This window comes from Furipterus horrens, unplaced genomic scaffold (genome assembly GCF_987537825.1).
Source record: "Furipterus horrens unplaced genomic scaffold, mFurHor1.1.pri manual_scaffold_7, whole genome shotgun sequence".
In the NCBI taxonomy this organism is placed as follows: Eukaryota; Metazoa; Chordata; class Mammalia; order Chiroptera; family Furipteridae; genus Furipterus; species Furipterus horrens.
In genome coordinates, this window is record NW_028327177.1 from 133,639,215 (window position 1) to 133,646,496 (window position 7,282).

The window sequence follows — 7,282 nt, forward strand, 5'->3', positions numbered from 1 at the left end:
CATTCAAACGGGAATTAAACAAGTGGAGAAGAGAGTGGATTTTTTAAATGAGCCCCCATTTGCAGCTTTCCTTTGATGGGCTTTTGTTCATTGTGTCATGTTGTCCTTTAATAAATCACTTAAAATTCTTAGGTGGTAGTCCTAGGCCAGCTCTGTCAGCGGTTCAGCCAAAGGCTTTTATAGCCACTAATCAGCCTCCTGCAAGGGGTGCAGATGCATTGGTGACAGTATGGAAGGGTGACTTGCAGGCCGACAGTTCCACCAGCCAGAGAGAAGAGCCTCATTCCAACAGAGTGGGGGCTCCTGGGGACAGTGTCAGAGCTGGATTCCTTTGCTCCTCGATGGTAGACCCATGTGAGTAGTTACACCCCCAGGAGATCTCTAAAACTTCATAAGGCAGTTCTAAGAAAATCATACTTGGCATCAGCAGGGGCAAATACTGGCATGCACTCCAGGAACCTGTTCGTGAAGGATGATGCCTCTGCTTGCCTGATCATGCTGAGGAGCGGGTGGGGCTGCTGGGATGGGGCAGCTCACCACTCAGCACAGCGCTAGAGAGAGAAGTCCAGCACATGGTTAGCTCAAGCCCCCCCACCCCCCACCCCGCTTTTCAAAAATTATTTGCTTATGCTCAGTTTACCCGGGACTCAAGAGTTTGGAATATCCCCAAAGTGAGCCCCACGCCTGTCGCAAAGAAGAAATCATGAAGTTTAGGAGCCAGAAGGCACTAGAAGGAGTGAGTGTGTCCCCTGGCTTTATGATGACTGACAGGCACACATCTGGAATCACTTACCCCTGAGGTCACTGAGGCTCTCCCAGTCAGTTCTTCAGGAAAATTCCATCAACATCATCAGGAGTATTCTGAAGTCTGGTAAATGTAGAAAATCCAATAGAAAGTTCTTCACCAAGTCATGGAAGCCTAAATCTTTGAGCCAAAGGCAAAGAGTTTAAAAACAAAACCTGCAGGCCTCCTGGAAACACTGGGGCCTGTTTTCAATACAAAGCATAGTGGATCCCTCATGTGATACATGTGTTCTACACTACCTGTTCATCCCTAGCAGCGTAATGTTTTAGAAGGCTATACTACTTTTATTTTTGGTAAAGCATTATGCCCAGGTGAACACTGTTATGTACAGGATACATATGAAGCATACATCTAGTGAAACCTACACGACCTGATTCAAACTGTCCAAAATTTACAGGCACTGTGAAGGATTAGAATTTGGGTGAAATGGCTCTTTAACAGACAAAAGGCAGAAAACAAGTATCATTTTGGAAATGCTCCAACATACAGGGTTGTAGTCAATCAATGTTTTGTTCTGTATACAGAGCAATAATATACACAGTGAAGAATATTTTCTGAAACCAACAATGGCTGAAGGGAGGATCCAGAGTCAGTAGGGCCAGAATGAACCTTGTGATTTTCAGCACATTGGGGGAATAATGAACAAATTTCCCATGTGGTGCAATGCTTTATAGCACAATGATCTAGATTTCAGCCTTTGTTAAGGTTTTAGTTTTCTTTTTCTCATATGCACGGTGTGAGTGGCAGAGTGAGTTTCAAAGCTTTAAGAGTGATTAATTGCATGGCAGGCACCCACGCTAACTTTACTCCCAGAACTTGACTGATACGTTCATGTACATTTCCACTGAGGAGTTTTGGTGGGAGGAGTGTTCCTCCTCACAAAGTCACTTGTATTAAAGTCGATGCGGTCACTTCTAATTCACTTGCACTGTTTGGGGAATGCAGGTTTACAAAAATACATTTGAAATAAAAAGAAAATGGCTGCGAATGATTCAGGAGTTCGGTTTGAAATTTCTTTGCTAATGAAGAACTTGAACCTTTTTAGGATGTTGAAGATGGGGGTGTGCAGGTCCATGCAATTGCTCATGAACAACCCACTAAATGTGGCTAAACTGTTCCTGATCTTTGGCCTTCACTCGTGGCCATCACCTTCCCTGTGCGTCACCTGCCTGCTCAGAGCCACACCCGAGACCTTGCTCTGAAGGTAAATGTGCCCAAATTAAACAGACTACATTCCTCATCGTTAGTAAACTGCTTCCACGTGGATCCGCCAGTCAGTCACTAAGTATTCTCCCAGAAGCTTTTTGGCCGCATTCTTACACATTTACAAACATTGTGTTCTCTTAGAATTTTAATTCCTGGCACCTGTTTAGTTATGTCCCTGTTCTTATCTCAAATGTTGTTTGCTTGTGTGTTTTTCTCTTTTTTTTCCCTAGATGAGACCAACAAAGATACACCTCTTTTATCGGTCTTTTTCAAGAATAAGCCTTTGGTTATACCAATCGAGTCTTCTGGTTCTTGCTTTCTATTTCATTAATTACTACTGATCTTTTAAAAATGTATTGTACTCCCCTTATGGTTAAAATGTCTATATACACACGCCAACAGTATAGAAGCGGTATGAAAAGATAGACACCAAGGGATTAAAAATGGTTGTCTTTAGTAGGTGGAGTTGTCAGTGTTTTGGCCGTACTGTTCTTCATTTAGTTTTGTTTTTACTAGCCTGAATTTTAGTTTTCCACAGTGAGTATGTATTTCTTTTGTAACAATGAAGCATATGCAAAGTATTTTTTAAATAAAGATACATCTGAGAGAGTATGAATGACTAAGCCAAGAAAGATTCCAAAATTGTAGGTCTAGAGAGGAAGAGGTTTGTTTGCAGCAGAGAGCATTAGTGACCCTGACACATAGGTCAGTGGTCCTGCAAGTAATTTCAAGCATTTTAATTCCAGATGCTTCCCAGCTTAACCAGACCTGCCGCCATTACTAGTGCTAATTAAATATGCTGCTCTAAGCTTGCCCGACCTGTTTCCCTAAACCAGAAAAGGCCTTGACAAACTCAGAGGAACTGAAAGATACAAAGTTAAGAGGAAGAAAACTCGTCAGTCAGTGAAGTCTGCCTCCATTTCAATCAAGAGTTTTTCAGTCCACCAGATTACCTCTGGTCCTTGAAGTCTGTCTATTCATCAGGTGACTGGACTTAGTAATAACATTAATGTAAGTACTTACTTAGATCTCTGTCTACACCATCAGCCTGATGGGCAGCTATTTTCAGCAAAGCCATCGGTCCCTGAGTTCGTGTTCATTCATTTAATGTACATGTCCAGCTAAAGTGGATAGAACAAGGTATCACCAGCTCTGAGCTGATCTGAGGCTGCTGCCAAAACTCTGCTTTACCTCAAAGTCTAGTCTAGATCATTTTATACTTTATTTGATATGATTCCTCTGTAATTGAAAAAAAATCCTAAAAGCTTCCATGATCCCGCTCCTGGCTGTGGAACAGTCAAGCCTCATTCTCTAGGCCTCTCTATTTATTTTGTGCGTAAACTAGCCAAAGTGTGTTCTGGTTTGTTGCAACTAAGAATCCTATCTGATCGATGCTGGTATCAGAAGTGACTGCAAAGAACAGACCTTTATGAGACAGGGTTTGGACTTTTTATCCTGTCTGGTGAAGCCCGAAGGCAGTGAAGATTTGGAGTGTGACGCTCCTGCAGCCCAAGGCCCCTAGAATGGAGGCAAGGTTTGGGGAGGGACCGCAGCCCTAGGGAAGGCATGAGGAAGGACCGTTGCATCTGCTAACTACTTATAACCACCCCGGACAACTTTATGAAAAAGAACAAGCAGCCCAAATTCTAACGTCTTGTTTCAGGGCATGATCAGGGAACAAGGGACTTGTTGATGAGGGTACAAGAATTTTCATCCCAAGCAGCCACAGAGCTGAGGTTGCCAAAAGTCAGGCTTGAAATCCTGCGGGTTATCAGATTATAAAATCCATTAAATTCACAGATTATCAGATCCCTGTGTGAAATGCAGGGCATTGATGAGGCACACATGAGAAAATGAGTGGGACCCAAGAATTGCAGTGGGGACATATGGGGGTGCCATGATCCTCCTTAGCTTCTGTCTAATGAGGCCATTGCTGCCTTGCTTGAAGACCCAGAAATAATAATGTAATCATCTTGATGGAGAAGCGTGTTTTCTCTATGCCCCTCACCCCTTCGGTGCCTTCTACAGGAAAAGTCAGACACTCTTGGGGGTCCATCACACTGTCAAACCATAGGAGAGAAAGCTTTAGCCATTAGGAAAGGCTGCAGGGTGAGGAAGGACCACTGCGCAGCTCAGCTGTGCGGTGGGCACTGAGGTGGGCCCAGCCCCCCGGAACAGGTTGGAAGGCTCTGAGAGATGCTGTTTGGTCAGCACCTGTTGTGTTAGGACATAAGAGAGGGAAATGCATGCAACCTGAGCCAAGCTTGGGGCTGAATTGGTCACAAAACCAAGCAAAAGGCGAAAAAGACAATTATTAATTTCAGTTGGAAATGAAAGTTGAACAGCAAATGGAAACAGATGCATCTGGCCTCCAGCCCCCGCCTCCCACTTTCATGGTTGCTAAAGAAACGGCTGTTAGTCACAGCTCTCGCTGTAAAAACATCCTAAATCAGCCCATAAGTTTCTTGTAAGTTTGGGTGTGGAAGTGCATCTACCCAAGGCCCTACTTGGGGCCTTCCAGGGTAACACCAGCCCCCTCAGCAAACTGCAACAAGGCTGTGTAACTAGGGTTACTAACAATAACCATACATATAACCATGCAAATGATCATACAAAGACTGTTCACGAGATCATGAACTCATACAAAGAGCGTTGCCTGTTCTGGGAGGCCAGGGAAGGTTTCTCTAAGGAACAGATGCTTGAGAAGAAGAAATAACTAGGTGAAAAAGGATGGGAAAGCCTTCCAGGCAGAGAGAAGAGCATGTGCAAAACCTCTGGGCAGGCGGGAGCCTAAATTGTTCAAGAAACTGAGAAAAGCCCTGCGGCCAGAGTGCAGGAGCCAAGGGGCATGGAGGTGAGGTGAGGCATGGCAAGCAGAGCCGGGAACTCCGCCAGCAGGCGACTGGAATGAGCAGCCCTGTGCCAGTTCAGACGCTAGAGGGGACCGCCCAAGGTGAGGGCAGCCCTGGCCTCGAGATTCTGAATTACTTGGGAAGGAATCCAATAACCTGGCTACCGGCTGTCCCCTGGTGGTAAGGACCTGTCGGGCAGCCTTCCTTATTACAACTGCTTTAAAAGGATGTGGGGCTCTTTTGTTTGTTTGTTTTTGGTTATTTATGGGAACAGAACATTTAACTTCCTAAAATGGCAGCGAAGCAGTGCTGAGAGGCAACAATAATCAAGAAATTAGGTTACACAATTAGTGGGAATAATGGGAAAAAAGAAAGCATCTTTTAAAAGAACAATAAATACCTCAACCATAATTTATAAAAGCAATGTTTTAATTGGGCACATATTTCAAGTTGCAGAATTATGGGAAAACTGAGAATTATGAAGAAGCAGAGGACATGATCGTAATGAAATGGGGCCATTCTCTAGGCTCTCCAAAACCATGTGATTGTCCAGGAGATTCACTCTCACCCCGGTGTTACAACGTGTGAAACACTACTAAATCAATAGGTATCTCTTGGCAACATTTTCTCTACAATGTCATTGCAGTTACTAGGAAAGTCTTCATTTTTAAATACATCGTATAAAGAAAACAGGATTATACTTTAATTCTAAGCTGTTTATATTTTTCTGTTTAATATAGATTATTTTCCATGTCTGTGTTCGTGGGTGTATGTATGAATGCTTGAATGTATACTCTGAGCCCATGAGTTGAAAACACTTTTCATTGTACTAAAGTCGCTTTACTCAGCTGGTTTATCCTAAAGTTTTCTGAAGATTAACATTGTTCTACTTTGAATATATGACCTTGAGCTGTGGCATGCTGAATTAAAACACCAGTGTTTTGCCTACCAGAAATGTTAACATTTGTTATTAGAGATAGATATCTGCAAGGGTATAAAATGGGATGGTTTGCTATTTGTTTGCTTATTTTTTTTAAGGAAGCTAATAATGCCAAAGAAACAATGGCAATTTCAGAAAAAAAATATGATCAACCAAAAAAGAACAAGAAAATGATTGTCATCCATCCATCCAAAATATTATCCACCAGTGTATTAGTTCTAGTTATGCTTTGGGCTCCCCAATTTAAAATAATTTGAGAAATGCTGTGAAGGATACAGATTCATCCATTTAATTTATGTGAGGACCAGCACTCAGCTTAATACATTTTCTTTTTAAAAATTCATTTCATATTGATCATATGCCACGTGCCAAACCCTATGTACTATATAAGATCTGTGTTACTCGGAATATTTCCTGAATTTGTTTTTTAATAATTTAGGAGATCTTGCTTCCTGTCATTCCAGAACTATAATTACCCCAAACATTCTTTGCTAAATTCCCAATTTCATCAGCTGGAATACTTCACTTTTTTTTTTTTTTTTTATTTAATTATAAAGCCTCTGTGTTATGCGTATTATCATTCCATCAAGAATTTCCTCTATTTCTCCACTGGGTGAAGTGGTTTATTGACTGCCAATTTGTAAAGTCCCCTCTGGGATTATCGGCATGCAAGATAGCAAGAGTGGAAACATATTTCATTGCCTTTTCTGTCCAAATAGAATTACCATGCACAGTATATCATCGTGTAGCTAGACTGGATGAAATTCCCGCGAATGACCTAGAGTCCCCATCACAGGGTTGTCTCTGCAGAGTCCTGGTTGGATAGTTGTGGGCTTCAGGGTCTGATGGCTTCCTCTACTGTCTCTTCAGTTTAATCGCTCTTTTTATACGTGTTTGTGTGTGTGTGTGTGTATCTATATATTATACATGCATATATAACTGTTTGGTTTAAAACCTACTCATCAGAGTCATGGAAAGAGATGAGAGACAGAGAGAGAAGGAAGTTCTTCTCCCACCTCATCCCCATCTGCCCAGTTTCTTCTCCATATTTCCTCCAGCCCCAACTAACCACTGTTACTTGTTTTTTATGGGTCCATTCAGATTTTCTTTATGAACTTACAGACAAATATAAATAGGGATCTTTGTTTCTTCCTTTTACAGACAAAAGGTAGCCTGTTATATACACTATTCTGCAACTGTGTTTTTCCCTCTCAGTTCATAGAAGGCATCCTTATTCTTTTTCTTACTGTATCTTCCATTGTTCTCGTGTATGGATGAACCATAATTTATATAATTGGCCCCTGTGTGAAGGAAATTTGATTTCTTGCCCATCTTTTATTGGTACCGCAATAGGTAACCCTGTACACCGTCATTTGCCTGCATGCGAGCGTATTTTAGGACACGTTTTTAGGAGTAAAACTGTGAAGACAACTGATCTATGCATTTGTGATTCTGACAAATATTGTCACATTGTCTTCT